This window comes from Enhydra lutris, unplaced genomic scaffold (genome assembly GCF_002288905.1).
Source record: "Enhydra lutris kenyoni isolate GAN:26980312 unplaced genomic scaffold, ASM228890v2 scaffoldscaffold74, whole genome shotgun sequence".
NCBI classification, from domain to species: domain Eukaryota; kingdom Metazoa; phylum Chordata; class Mammalia; order Carnivora; family Mustelidae; genus Enhydra; species Enhydra lutris.
In genome coordinates this window covers 2057544-2073286 of record NW_019154158.1, presented here as the reverse complement: position 1 = coordinate 2073286, position 15743 = coordinate 2057544, and positions in this window count along the sequence as shown.

Here is a 15743-nt window from a genome sequence, read left to right as displayed (position 1 = left end):
CCATTAGCATGGTAAATTCTTTTCCACCCTCTCACTTTAAATCTGGAGGTGTTTTCGGGTTTAAAATGAGTTTCTTGTAGGCAACATATAGATGGGTTTTGTTTTTTAAACCATTCTGATACCCTGTGTCTTTTGATTGGGGCATTTAGCCCATTAACATTCAGGGTAAGTATTGAGAGATATGAATTTAGTGCCATTGTATTGCCTGTAAGGTAACTGTTATTGTATATTGTTTCTGTTCCTTTCTGATCTACTACTTTTAGGGTCTCTCTTTGCTTAGAGGACCCCTTTCAATATTTCCTGAGAGCTGGTTTGGTGTTTGCAAATTCTTTTAGTTTTTGTTTGTCCTGGAAGCTTTTAATCTCTCCTTCTATTTTCAGTGATAGCCTAGCTAGATATAGTATTCTTGGCTGCATGTTTTTCTCATTTAGTGCTCTGAATATATCATGCCAGCTCTTTCTGGCCTGCCAGGTCTCTGTGGATAAGTCTGCTGCCAATCTAATATTTTTACCATTGTATGTTACAGACTTCTTTTCCGGGGCTGCTTTCAGGATTTTCTCTTTGTCACTAAGACTTGTAAATTTTACTATCAGGTGACGGGGTGTGGACCTATTCTTATTGATTTTGAGGGGGGTTCTCTGAACCTCCTGGATTTTGATGCTTGTTCCCTTTGCCATATTGGGGAAATTCTCTCCAGTAATTCTCTCCAATATACCTTCTGCTCCCCTCTCTCTTTCTTCTTCTTCTGGAATCCCAATTATTCTAATGTTGTTTCGTCTTATGGTGTCACTTATCTCTCGAATTCTCCCCTTGTGATCCAGTAGCTGTTTGTCCCTCTTTTGCTCAGCTTCTTTATTCTCTGTCATTTGGTCTTCTATATCGCTAATTCTTTCTTCTGCCTCATTTATCCTAGCAGTGAGAGCCTCCATTTTTGATTGCACCTCATTAATAGCTTTTTTGATTTCAACTTGGTTAGATTTTAGTTCTTTTATTTCTCCAGAAAGGGCTTTTATATCTCCCGAGAGGGTTTCTCTAATATCTTCCATGCCTTTTTCGAGCCCAGCTAGAACCTTGAGAATCGTCATTCTGAACTCTAGATCTGACATATTACCAATGTCTGTATTGATTAGGTCCCTAGCCTTCGGTACTGCCTCTTGTTCTTTTTTTTTGTGGTGAATTTTTCCGCCTTGTCATTTTGTCCAGATAAGAGTATATGAAGGAGCAAGTAAAATACTAAAAGGGTGGCAACAACCCCAGGAAAATATGCTTTAGCCAAATCAGTAGAGATCCCAAATCATGAGGGGGGAAAAAGGGGTTAAAAAGGTTCAGAAAGAAGGAAAAAAACAAAAAAGAAAAAATTAAAAAAGAAAACCAATAAAGAAAAAATATAAAAAGGAAAATATATATATATATATTAGATAAACTAGTTAAAAAACATTAAAAAGAAAAGGGTAAAAGTTAAAAAAATTTAGCAGAAGAAGAGAAAAAAAATTGAAAAAGAAAAAAAAATTAAATTAACTGCAAGGCTAAAGAATCATGGGGATAAAGCCATGAGTTCCTTGCTTTGCTTTCTCCTCCTCTGGAATTCCGCTGTTCTCCTTGGTATTGAAACTGCACTCCTTGGTAGGTGAACTTGGTCCTGGCTGGGTTTCTTGTTGATCTTCTGGGGGAGGTACCAGTTGTAGTGATTCTCAAGTGTCTTTACCCCAGGCAGAGTTGCACCACCCTTACCCGGGCCGGGCTGAGTAATCCGCTCGGGTTCGCTTTTGGGAGCTTTTTTCCCTGAGCGCTTTCCGTAGAGTTTCAGAGGACGGGAATGAAGATGGCGGCCTCCCAGTCTCCAGCCCGGAGGAGCCGAGAGCCCGGGGCCCCACTCCTCAGTGCACCCTCAGAGAACAGTGCCCAATTACTCCTGTCACCCTGCCTCCGGCTGCGTTCTGAGCTGACCGAGCCTGCGACCGGTTCAAGGTAACCCTGAGCTTAGAGCTCCCTCTTCGGCTCTGTCTCTGTAGCCAGCTTCCCCGTTCTAATACCTGTAAGCTCTGCGACACTCAGACACCCCTGATCCTTCTGTGCCCCTCCAGGACCTGAGGCCACGCTGACCCCACGTGGGCTTCACCCCGGTTAAGCCTCTGGAGCGATGTCCCTCAGCGGAACAGACTTTTAAAAGTCCTGATTTTGTGCTCCATTGCTCAACCGCTTGCCCGGAGCCGGCCCCTCCCCCGCCGCAGTCTATCTTCCCGTCGCTTTGGATTCACTTCTTCGCCAGTCCTACCTTTCAGAAAGGGGTTAATTTTCTGTTTCTAGAATTGCTGTTCTTCTTCTCTTCGATCTCCCGTTGAATTTGTAGGTGTTTGCAATCTTTAGATAAGCTATCTAGCTGATCTCCCGCTACCTGAAGTAGTCTCAGCCTGCTACTTCTCTGTCATCTTGACTCCTCCCTGGAATTATTTTGACATAGTATAAATATCTATGAAAAGGGGAAATATATTTGTTCTGCATATAAAACGGTGTTTTCAGGGGTTTTTTTACATCATGAAATATAGTTATCATTTATTTGTTTTAATGGAAGTCTTTGTTATCTTTACATTTTCACATCTTCATGCATATGATGGGGATGAAGTTCAGGTTACACAATTGTGTTATTCTAATTAATGATCTTTCATGATACTCAAGTGGATGATATGTAATTATATGATATGTAATTATTATACAGCATTTAAGTTTCTATGATCTCAGGGCCCCTGGGTGGCTCAATTGGTTAAGTTTCTATGATCTTCATGTTAATTAAACATAATATAGTTTATATTTCTCTTTGACAAGAGAAAAAAAATAGTTATATAATTTTTGCCTTTCCCAGTAACTGTAGCAAAGCTAAAGTGTATTTGTCAGTATACTCAGTCTCTTAGTCAGGTGTATGTATGTGGATGGAGAAAGTGACAGGAACTTGTAGGCAAACTGAAAAAATTAACAAAGATTTCATATTTACTACCCATATAACTGGTTAATACAATTCAGTGGGATAAGTATAGGTATCACAGTGCACAAAGGGAAAATGTTATGCATGTCCCAAAAGCCAAATTACTGTTCTCTGGTCCCTTTCAGCACCATATTTATTATAGACTGGTTCCTTCCTGGATTTGTAAGCACCCCATCCCTTCTGCTAGGTCCATTGGCTCTATTGCAACCACCTTGACCACAAGAGAAAATTGTGTTTTCATGTGGCTCCTCACAGTGTTGCCCAGCTCTTTTTAGAAAATTCTGCCTCATCACAGGAGCTGCAATTACTGCTTTAACAATCAGCCTTCTTTTTGCAATGCAGAAGACTCACCTGCAAATTGTGGAACAATATGTTAACCCAAGTATTCAGTAACTCAACATTCCATTCTTAAAACACATTCTTCTTCTAAGCAGCTCTCTGCTGTGTCTCAGTTTTCTTCAGAGGTTCCTCCTCCCAAGTCCATGAACATAGGAGTGCCTCAGGATTCAGACGTTATGCTCCCCTTATCTGTCTATACCCATTTTTAGGAGGAGGATAGGAGGCAGGAGAGCTCATCCATATGGTTTTAAATACTGTATATATGCCAGTGATGCCCAAAGTTTCTTTCAAACTACCAGACTCATGCATGACAACTCAGCACCTCCACTTCAGTGCTTTATATGTAATTTATACTTAATATGTTCTAAACTGAACTGTTTTGTTCTGTCCCTGTTATCTTTCCCCTGTCCATCTTCCTTATCTCTGTAAATGAGAGATCATCCTTACATGTGTTCAGGAGAAAACTCCTTCCGCCTTTATACTCTTCTTTTTCTGATATTCCATAGATAATCCATTAGAAATTCTTCTTAACTTCAAAGTATATGTTGGTTTTAATATTTTTCCACCATTTTTTTTAAATCTAAGTCATCACTCTCCTCTAAAGTATTGTAACAAATATCTGTTTTAATCTTGTTCTAAAGAAACCTGTTCAGTGTTGTTTAATGGAGTATTTAAATAGCTTGACCATGAAACTACTTTTTTTGGTAACAACTCTTTTGTTGGAAATAGAATATATTTTGGAAAATACTGTACCAAAAAAATGTTCATTTGTTAGGGCAACTCCCATCTCTTTTCTTTACTTCCCTTTAAGTAATTTCTCTTTCACATTTTTTAGTTTAACTAAATTTTGCTCTTATTGTCCCTCCTTCCTGTCATATCTCAACAGGTCACAAATCAGATATAACCTATGTGGACATACATGATTAGTGGCTACATATACATATCAATTTGAAATCCAAGGACTTCTCTTTATTTGCTCATCTATGAGCAGTCATAATGATGTTATTAACATGTTTGTGTTTGAGTCTTTTTTAATTTGCTCATACTATTGCCACTGCCAGACATCCTAAGCTCTAAATATTACCTTAATTTAAACAATATTGAAAAATCATATTTGACTTCTTCACCACAAAATTCTAGAAGCATTATGGCATTCTAAAAGAATAAAAGGGGAATTAACTTATTTTCTTTTATTCTAAAGGAAGAAAACAGAGATGTACTTATGACCCCGGACAAATTCAAGCAGATGAAATAAACAGTATATTTTCCCCTACCACTCATTTTATGGTGCCTCACTGTTTACTGAAGCAATTGAGATTTTGACCACTTATCTACGTGTTTCTCTCTCTAATCAGACTATTCCTTTCCTGGAATACAGTGGTCATAACTCATTAGTAGTGCAACTCTATCAATGACAAAGTATAGTCATTCAATGAAATACTACTAAAGGAAACTCTTAGGTTAATTTACGCTCTGAGATTCAGACTTAAGAATTTATGAAGGAGTAAAGATAATATAAAAAAGAAAGTTTCCAAATATGCAGCAAAAAACAAAACTCACCATCAATTTAATGATGAATTTTATCTATATGGTTAGGGAAAATAAAATTTTTTGATGTATTTAAAATAAAATGTTACCATTGCTTTTAAAATCACTGCATAGTATTTAATGTGAAATGTGTTATTGATGGTTTTTGCAAAACTAAATTACAAATGTTTTTTATGAATTATTCCGCAATTTTAGACTCATTTAGAAAATAAATTTGATAAAAGAATCCTGTTCTGGAATACTGACTAACTGGGAGAAATACATTATAATTAAGAAGATAATCTATAACAATTTCCTGACCAAGAAAAAAATAAGAAATTTTCTCTTGTTTAGAAGAAATCAAAATGACTCTTTACAAAGAATATAGCCAAGTAAATCAGACACCAGTGTGATAGTTCCCTTTATGTGGTCTTTAAAAAATAGAGTGTGATTGAACTGAAAGACTTTTTAAATTCTTCTAGTTTGTTGATTTTCACATGTGAGAGTATTTCTTTTCACTCACCATAGTATTGAAGGGATGCTGCCTTAGAGGTTTAGTCAGTCATGGATATAATCCTGAATCTGAGAGGTCAATGGTTCATAAACGAGCCTCTACCTAGTCTGGCATGGTTCTGATTATCTGGAAGGATTTATTTAAAATAGGTCCAAGATGGGAATAACAGAGGCATTGCTGGCAGAAACATATTAGGATGCTTGCCTTCTCTGTTCTTGGCTCTAGCTGGTGCTATTTAGCTATCATTTTATAAAAACATGAACACAAAGCTCAGTCATGCCTTTATAAATGGAGAAAAAAGCAAAGCTAAAAATAGGCCATCATTTCATTGAACTTCAGTCATGCAGTCTTACCTGGTGTGCATTTGTTGTTGGCTGGCAGACTTCCCCAAAGTAAATGGTGGAGTTTTCCTGGCTTATCCTTTCATGTGTAGATATCACTCAGACTATGATGTTTTATTCAGTTCTCACTGCTATGGCCCCAAAATTTGTCTCTATCATAGTAAATCTCTATCAACTCTGGCTGTGGAATGCTTTACTCATGTCTAGGTACAGAGAGTGAAATTTGTTTCCTTTTTAAAATTTAATATATAATACTGTTGAATTTGTCTTCTTATGACTAATTTGATTTTATAACTTATCTAATAGAATGGGTTCTTTACCAAGAAATCTCTTCGGACCTAGGTGCTCAATGGGCTTTATGCAATGATATTTAAGTTTGATCTCATTGTGGAGAAAAAGAAAACAACTCTTGATAGATTGTTGAGAATATAACCATCACTCATTCTATCTAAACATGTTGAATGCATAATCATTTTGCTTCTAGTAACTAACATATTTTTGGAAGCGAGGTTTGCTAATCATATGAAATAAATTTAGTAGACTTGCAAGTAGTATTTCATATTGTTTTATTTGCAATTTATTTCAATGCTTGCATCAATTATATTCTTATCAAGGGGAACACAATAAATGTAAAAAAATTTTAATTTTTTAAAGTGATTATGTTGCAAAAACAGGACTTTAAAACCTACCTTATGATCCAAAATGTCCCTAAATAATTTTCTTTTCTATTGATACAATGATAGACGAAAAAAAGAAAAACAAAAAGAATCAATCTTACTATCTCCCAATTCCATAATCCTCCCATCTTGAAGTAATCAGTAATGAACATTTCATGTATATTTTTTGAAACATTTTTCTTCTCAAATAAATAAACTTGAAAATAAATTTTTCCATTTCTCTTTATAAAAATAGTATCAACTAATTCTATATAATTAAGAGTTGAATTATGTTTACATTTTAAAAGTTATTCCTTTCCAAGTTTGCCCCTGTTTAATTTTTATGTTATAACAAAATATTTCAGCCAAAAGAATGGAATTCTTGATCATGAGGAACAAGTTTCTGCAACTTTTTGGACTCTGCCAAATTCCTATTAAGAAGTTTTAACAATTTATATTCCAAATACGGGAATTGTTGGATTTTTTTTTCAAGTCTCTAGAATGCAAATGCTACCTAATTGATATTTTAATTGGGCTTCAACATCAGTGAGTTGCCAAATTATTTTGCCTGCTCAAAATCTCTCACAAACCATGTCAATACCAAAATGCCCAAAACTGACTTTCTGATATTTATTCCCAAATCTGCTCTTTCTGTAGGTTTCTCTGTTTCTTTTAGTATCAATTCCATCTTTCCTTTCTTTTTCCCCAGGTCCAAACTCTTGGAATCATCTTTTACATCTCACACACATTCCTCAGCAAATAATGTCATCACTACTTGAAAAATATATCCAGTCTCTTTTTAACCTCTTCTTACTTCTGTCACTGCCACAACCTCATTTCCAGCCATCATTTTTTTTTTTTCCCTGCCTGGAATGTGACAGTGGCCACATAACTGATCTCCTTCAGTCTTGCCATCTATAGTTTATTCTCAAAGGTGAAATAATTACATTCACTGGTAAAACCTATTCCCATTCTAGTCCAAGTTAAAAAGTGAATCTTTACTTTGGTCTATAAGCTCCTATAGAATCTGGTGTGCTTTTCCTTCTCCCCTATCCCATCCCAGTATTCCCCTCCCAATTTACTCAAATACTCTGTCTTCCTGGAAGTCCCAAGGAGATACCAGAGATACCCCAGCTTTAGGGTTTTCTCCCTGGTCTGCCCAACGCTCTCTACTTGGATTACTCTTTTCTCAGGTATCATAGTTTGTTCATCTATTACTACTACTACTACTACTATTAATTTTGGTCTGCAGTATCACCTTCAAAGTGAAGCCTTACCTGTCCATTTTATTTAAATTTGCAAAATGCACTTGGATATGTTCATGTTCTGTTTATTTTCTTCCATAGCATTTATCATCAGCTAACATATTACACATTTTACTGACTGACTTACTGGTGTATGTCTTTATCTTTCATCCCAACATTTTGTCTTGCATCACATTCTATCCAGGGTTGCAATTATTTATCCCTTTATGGCAAACTCATTTTTGTTCATCTGAATTTTTTCACCCCCCTCTTCTGATAATAATATATTAATAATTACTTTTTCAGTGAGAATTTGTTTGGGTATAAAACTGATCCCACATGAATAGGAGACATTGTGGTATAGTCAAAAAAACCCACAGGATTGGCAGTCAGAGGATCTGCATCCATTCTGGTCTTCACTATTCCACAAATTAATTGTGGGATTGTAAACCAATATTTCAATCTCTAAACTAACTCCCAAAATGAGAGAATAAGACAACATGATCTCTAAGGTCTTTTTCTGTGCTAATATTTTGCAATTTTAAACTGTGCCAATTAAATAGTGTATTATCAGTTAAGGCTTAGTTGCTATGTCATGAGGCACAATGATGTAGACACACAGGGATAAGTACTAAAAACTTCACTGCTGTGGTAAGCCCCTTGCTATTCATAGGGTTCATCTACCACCTTCTCAAATATATATGCTTACCAAGGCCTCCAATAATCTTGCCAATTTTTAATTACTTAATTTGTTTAACATAATATCATGAATATAGTTGACAGTTTTGATATTCAGTATTATGATTGTACAGGTACCTTGGAATTATATTAGAGGAGGAGAGGAAATTAGAGTTGATATACAGCCCTGAGATTACAACTTAAGTTTGTGGTAGTTCACTGTTTTCCCACTATGATTTATTTGTTTTCTGGTGGAATTCAGATGGTGAATTACAGGGCAGAAAATATTGTCCCTGAATTTTTAAGTCTTTGAGAGATTGTAATTCCTGTCCTTTACCTCCCCTACTGACCACCCCAACATAATTACCATCCCAAGGTGAGCAGCATTGTTTTGTCAGGGGGCAGAGAGTAAGGGGAATAGTTTCAGAGGTTTTTGCTTCTCCTTTCCCACTACTCAAGGAATCTAGATGAAGGTTCTGCCAACCACCAAGTATGTTCATAATAATCATGTATCATGGGCCTGACTAAAAGACCACTGGTTAGTTCCATGGACCTAGTAGACAAACTCTAAGACATATCTTGACACCAAAATTTCATTTGTTAACCTTGTCTACAAATTATTTCCTCTTTAATAAATGGTCATGGTAGAACTTTTGATTCTTGAATATCAATTCAGACCTCATATCCAATAATTATTGAAAGGTTTGATACTCTGTTCTCCCAGTGAACAGTTTCCCAAATGTGTTAATTAGGGTTCTCCAGAAAAACACAATATATATAGAAAGAGAGAGAGAGAGAGATTAATTTAAAGGAATTGGCAAGTGGTTCATATGGTTATGGAGGCTGGCAAGTCCAAAATCTGCAGGATAGGCTGGCAAAAGGACAACTCAGAGAAGAGTTAGTGTTGCAGTTCAAGTCCAGAGATGTCTGCTGGCAGAATTCCCTCTTCTTCCAGGAGATCAGTCTTTTTCTGTCAAGGCCTTCACCTGATTCTTTTGGCCTGCAATTAATCTACCCAAATTATGGAGGATAATCTGCTTTACTCAAAGTCAACTAATTTAAATGTTGATCTTATCTAAAAATTAACTTCACAGAAACACTTAGAATAATGTTGAACCATATATCTGGGTACTGCGGCCTAGCCAAGTGAACACATAAAATTAACGATCTCACCAAGTAAATAGGTCCCATTTGGGAATGACTGGAGAGATTACTATTGAATATACTTACTGTCAAATTGTAGGGTCCTTCTTTATCAAGGTATGTCCTCTCATTTAAAGACTTAGTGTTTTGAGAACTGTCTTAGCTTCCTGGTCATGCATCCCTGATTTCTTTTTATTGCATACATTTAGCAACACAATTGGCAACTGCAATCTCTTTTGCCATTAAGAATACCTTGCACAACTTCTTTCAAGATATGTCTCCAAAGGCAAAGGAAACAAAAGTGAAAATGAACTTTGGGGACTTCATCAAGATCAAAAGCTTCTGTGCAGCAAAGGAAACAGTCAACAAAACAAAGAGGCAACCCACGGAATGGGAGAAGATATTTGCAAATGACAGTACAGAAAAAAGGTTGATATCCAGAATCTATAAAGAACTCCTCAAACTCAACACAAAACAGACAATCATATCAAAAAATGGGCAGAAGATATGAACAGACACTTCTCCAATGAAGACATACAAATGGCTATCAGACACATGAAAAAATGTTCATCATCACTAGCCATCAGGGAGATTCAGATTAAAACCACATTGAGATATCACCTTACACCAGTAAGAATGGCCAAAATTAGCAAGACAGGAAACAACATGTGTTGGAGAGGATGTGGAGAAAGGGGAACCCTCTTACACTGTTGGTGGGAATGCAAGTTGGTGCAGCCACTTTGGAGAACAGTGTGGAGATTCCTCAAGAAATTAAAAATAGAGCTTCCCTATGACCCTGCAATTGCACTACTGAGTATTTACCCCAAAGATACAGATGTAGTGAAAAGAAGGGCCATCTGTACCCCAATGTTTATAGCAGCAATGGCCACGGTCGCCAAACTATGGAAAGAACCAAGATGCCCTTCAACGGACAAATGGATAAGGAAGATGTGGTCCATATACACTATGGAGTATTATGCCTCCATCAGAAAGGATGAATACCCAACTTTTGTAGCAACATGGAGGGGACTGGAAAAGATTATGCTGAGGGAAATAAGTCAAGCAGAGAGAGTCAATTATCATATGGTTTCACTTATTTGTGGAGCATAACAAATAACATAGAGGACAAGGGGAGATGGAGAGGAGAAGGGAGATGAGGGAAATTGGGAGGGGAGGTGAACCATGAGAGACTATGGACTCTGAAAAACAATCTGAGGGTTTTGAAGGGGCGGGGGGTAGGAGGTTGGGGGAACCAGATGGTGGGTATTAGGGAGGGCACATATTGCATGGAGCACTGGGTGTGGTGCAAAAAACAATGAATACTGTTATGCTGAAAAGAAATAAAAAATAAAAAATAAATTTAAAAAAATACCGTGCACAAAAAAAAAAAAAAAAAAAGAATACCTTGCTCAATTTACCAATGCCATTGCTGTCTACGGATCACACAACCATGACAGCCCCTCTGATCTTGCTGCTCATCATAATAAATGTACCCACCTTGAGGAACACCTGATAAGTGTCTGACTCTTAGTTTCAGTTCAGATCATAATCTCAGGCTTGTGAGATGAGGCCCATGTCAGGCTCCATGCACAGCAGAGTCTGTTTGAGATTCTCTCTCCCTCTCTCTCTGCCCTCCTGCTCATGCTCTCTACCTTTCTCTAAAATAAATAAATAAATCTTAAAAATAATAATAATAATAAATGTACTCACCTTGAGTCTGATGTTTAAGTAATTGCACCTGGATTCTGTAACTTTAAGATCCTACCATTGTAGTCAGAAATCCTATTGCATGCAGACTATCGACATCACTGAGCTTCTGGATTATGCTAGCACCATTTTAACATCTCATTTATTATTGCTTTGTTAAACAGATTTTACTTCAGAATTTTTGCAGAACATAGCTGGTTGATTTTCACCATTTTTATCCACCTTTCAACCTTTTGATTTTTTTCTCTACTACCTAGTATTGTATTTCTTGATCTGTCAGTTCATTTAGTGCAGGCCCTCAGTTTTCCCAATCTTCAAAGAGACATCCAACTAGTAGATTAACATTTTCTCTCAGGTTCCTTGCCAGTGTCCCTGTCAAGGAATCCCAGGTTGGCAAACTTTTTCTTTCATCATTTTAATGCTATTATCTTGCTTCTATCATTTCAGTTAAGTCAGCTATCAGTCTCATATTTTCCCTATAAAAGTATTTTTTTTCTTTTTCCTGGATACTTTTAATTCATTATTTGTAATGTTTTCAATTCTCTTAAATCTTCTTTCAGATTTAACAACTATTATATTATGAATAATATGCAAATTTTTTCTTCTAGCTCACCATTTTCTTTTCATTTTGATTTTGGGAAGATTCTTTTATATTATTTAATATCTGGGGTTTTTTATAATGACTGATTTTTCTGATTTTTTTTTACTTTCTTCAATATTTTAAATACTTCAACAGTTATTTTACAGATTCCCTTTATTAATTATATAATCTGAAGTTCTAGAAAATCTTATCTGCTATTTTGAGTTTCTGGTGAGTCTTACAATATCTACAATATCTAAAATCCCAGTTTCTTCTTTACCAGACTGTCACATGTCTTTGAACACCAGCTCTTTCTTACCTTAGGATTTTTATTTCACTTTTTGTTTTGATTTCCAGGGAGTTCACATTATTGTTAGCTCAACCAGATTTTTAAAAATTAAGGATTTATGCCTTAGCCAAAATTTTTTCATATTTTGACATGACATTTTTGAAATAGGAGTATTTTTATTGAAGCAGTCCTTTATAAATTCTGGGAATATTTATATAATTTGATTTTGCTTAACTCATCAATAATTCTTGATATATTTCCATTTAAACACATTTAGTTCTATTAATTCTCTTTGGAAACTACACTGCTTTTCATTTTTTAGTGTACTTTGTTCTACTATAGCTACTACTTGGGCAATCTTCACTTATCATTCCTGAATGATTTAGCAAACATTGCTGAAATAAATGCCATTTATATATCTTTATAAACTAAACGTTTTATATTCTTTATAGAATCCCTAAAAGGATTACAGGAAATGAGCACTTTAATTCTAACACACTAAATAAATGTATATTATTTTATTAGTCTCAGCTTCAGTTTTAGGATTTTATGTCATAAATGCTTCCTTCCTGGAACAGTGTATCAGTACAGTCATAGACAAATAGAAAAAACATACAGAATATAGAGCATGAATCAGCCATGCTGTTTTATAGGGGGGGAAAAAGGGAAACAAATGAACAAACAAAAACTGGAAGAAGAAAATCCACTCCGGCAATTTTAAGTACAATAGAGAGTTATAAGATATTGACTTTGTCAATCAAGTCTTAGATACAACACAAAAGCAAAAAAGCATGACCAAAAAAGAAAGAACAGGTAAATTGGATTCCATTAAAAAAAAAAAAAACTTACATGCATCAAAGGATCACATTATCACAAATATGAAATGACAATATATAGAATGTGTGAAAATATTTGCAAATCATATATCTCATAGGGGTTGAGTATTGAAAATATATGAAGAACATTTACAACTCTATAACAAAAAGGCAAACAATCCAATTTAAAAATGGGCAAAGGATTGAGTAGAAATATCTCCAGTGAAGTTAAACAAGTTTCAACAGGCATATGGAAACATTAATCATTGGGGAAATATGAATCAAATCCCATGATAAGATACTAAAAAAAAAAATTTACTAACAAAAAATTCAAGTTAGTCCATTTAATTCCATTACATTTAATTCAATTACAAGAATGGAATTCTTGTAATTCCATTTACAAGAATATAAAAATATATGGAGTATTTAGGACTCTATTTTGACAAAAGAGATGAAACACCTGAGTGGTGAAAATTATAAAAACATTGCTGAAGGAAATTAAAGACCTAAATAAATAGTGAGATATGCATATTTGTGCGCTGGAGAATGCAGTAACTAAGATGTAAATTCCCCTTGGATTGATCTATAAATTCATGCAATTTCACACAAATTAACAGCAGACTTTTTGTTAGAAACTCTTAAACTTAATCTAAAATTAATATAGAAGAGTGAAAGACATATAGACATATATATATAAGACATATATAAGACAACTTCAAAAATGAAAAAAAAAACAAAGATGAAGAACTAGTATTATCAGCTTTAAGATTTAATGTAAACCTGCAGTATTTAAGATAGTGTGATGTTGGTACAAAGATAGAAAAATGGAACAGAATCAGATCATACCAGATCATACTGATTTTAAGCAAAGAAATAAAGGCAATTTGACAGAGAAATGATAGCCTTAAAAATATTGCTGAAATAATTGGTTTATGCAACTGGATATACAAGAAAAACAGAAGACTCCTGATCTATACTTGACATCATATTCAAAATATATTTCAAAATAAATCTTAACATCTAAATGGAAAACCTAAAGTTATAGGAGAAAAACAAAAGCATATATCTATATGAAAACTTCCTATGACTGTTCATAGGAAAAAACTAATATCAGCCCATGTCTATCAATAGCTAAATAAATAAATGTATTATTATATATGTACACAGTGGAATGCTAGTCAGTAATAAAAATAATAAGCTATTGATACAGTTTACAACATAGATCTATCTCAAGGTAATTACGCTGATTGAAAGAAACAAGGCAAAAGAATGCATAGTGTACAATTCTATTTAAATCAGTGTCTAGGAAACACAATATAATTTATAGTGATAGAAAAACAAATCAGTAGTTGCCTGGAGATGGGGTAAGGTATGATTGTAGGGAAGGATTACAGAAGTTCATGAGGAACTTTGGGGTGATGAGTATGTTCATTATCTTGATTGTGGTGATGTTTTCATGGTTATGTGCATATGTCAATACTTAACAAATTTTGTACTTTAAATATGTAGAATTTATGTATACTAAGTCTCCATAAACTGTTAAAATTGGGACAAATTTGAAATTTGGAGCATAACAGTTTTGAACTTTTATTTCTGAATGTAAAGAAAGAATAACAATATAGAGTGGGGTATGATACATGTAAATGTTTGAGTATTGTTTACCAAATTGTGTCAGTTAAGGCAGATTGTGCTTTAACCTTCAGCCCTTCTAAATAGTTCATTTGTTAGAAAGAATGCAGGTATATCAACTTTAGATTGTAGTTTATGTAATATAGGTTGATCAGTCTGGAATAATAGGGGATGGATGGATGGATGGATGGGTAGGTCCATAGCTGAATGTAGGAATGGGAAAATACAGCTAGATAAATAAATTGATAAGTATACACTTTAGTCTAACCTTGAAGTTTACATTTTTTGGGTGTGTGTGTAATCCAGGGTAAACCAAATGCTTTTTCAAATTCTTTTGTCAAGTGGGCAGAAAGAATCACCATACGGATGGATTCTTAAGCACAGGGGAGTCTCATTTGCAACTGATAACCCACAAGAGAAATGAAAATGTGATTAAGCTAACCATGTACAACACCATTCTATCTTTCTACACATTACCTTTCCTGCAAAAAGAATTTTTTTAAATGATGCTATTACTTTAATAGCTTCTATTTGCATTCTGAATTTTCCTTGTGCCAGTTATCCGATTCCACTTATATGATGAAATTTGTGGGCCTCATGTCTATTTTAATGTGATGCCTTTTATAATGTAATTGGGAAAATTCTCCAATGAATAAAATAAATGGTTTCAGAGGGTTCTTAAGCCCTCAGCAGACATTAGCTAAAATGTTAAGAGTGCCTCCAAATCCCACTGGTGCTATATTTTCTAGCCATGAAAGAAATGTCATTATTGTAAATTCCCAGCTTTTGTCTGAAAATCTTGTACTAGATCCCTTGAGCACCAGTTCAGTTAATTAATTCAAACAATTTCCTCTCTAATCTCTAAAACATTTTCATATTTAAGACAATAAATGAGGTACTTAAGGGGCTCACTCATTGTTGGTCATTAATATGCCAGGGAATTAGAAAAATTACCCCTAGTCTTCAGTGACATGAATAATGTCTTTTTTTTTTTTTTCTTCCAATGGTTCTGACCTGGACAAGGTTAAAAGCATGGTTTCTTTGCAACTGAATTTAAGATAATCCTATTTTCCACTTGCTTTGGTTTTAACACATATATCCAAATACTCTTCCTTTTCTTTCAGCAGTAAATTTAATACAGAGTTTGATAGGTTATACCAATTTAAAGATTAAATTAGTTAATAATAACTTTGAAATTAGTGATTAGTTTAGAAGAAGAATAATTGCATTTTCCTTGAACCAGTACATAAGGTTAATGTAGTTGGGAATGTGAAGGCTCCAGTAACTTTGACACTAATTGG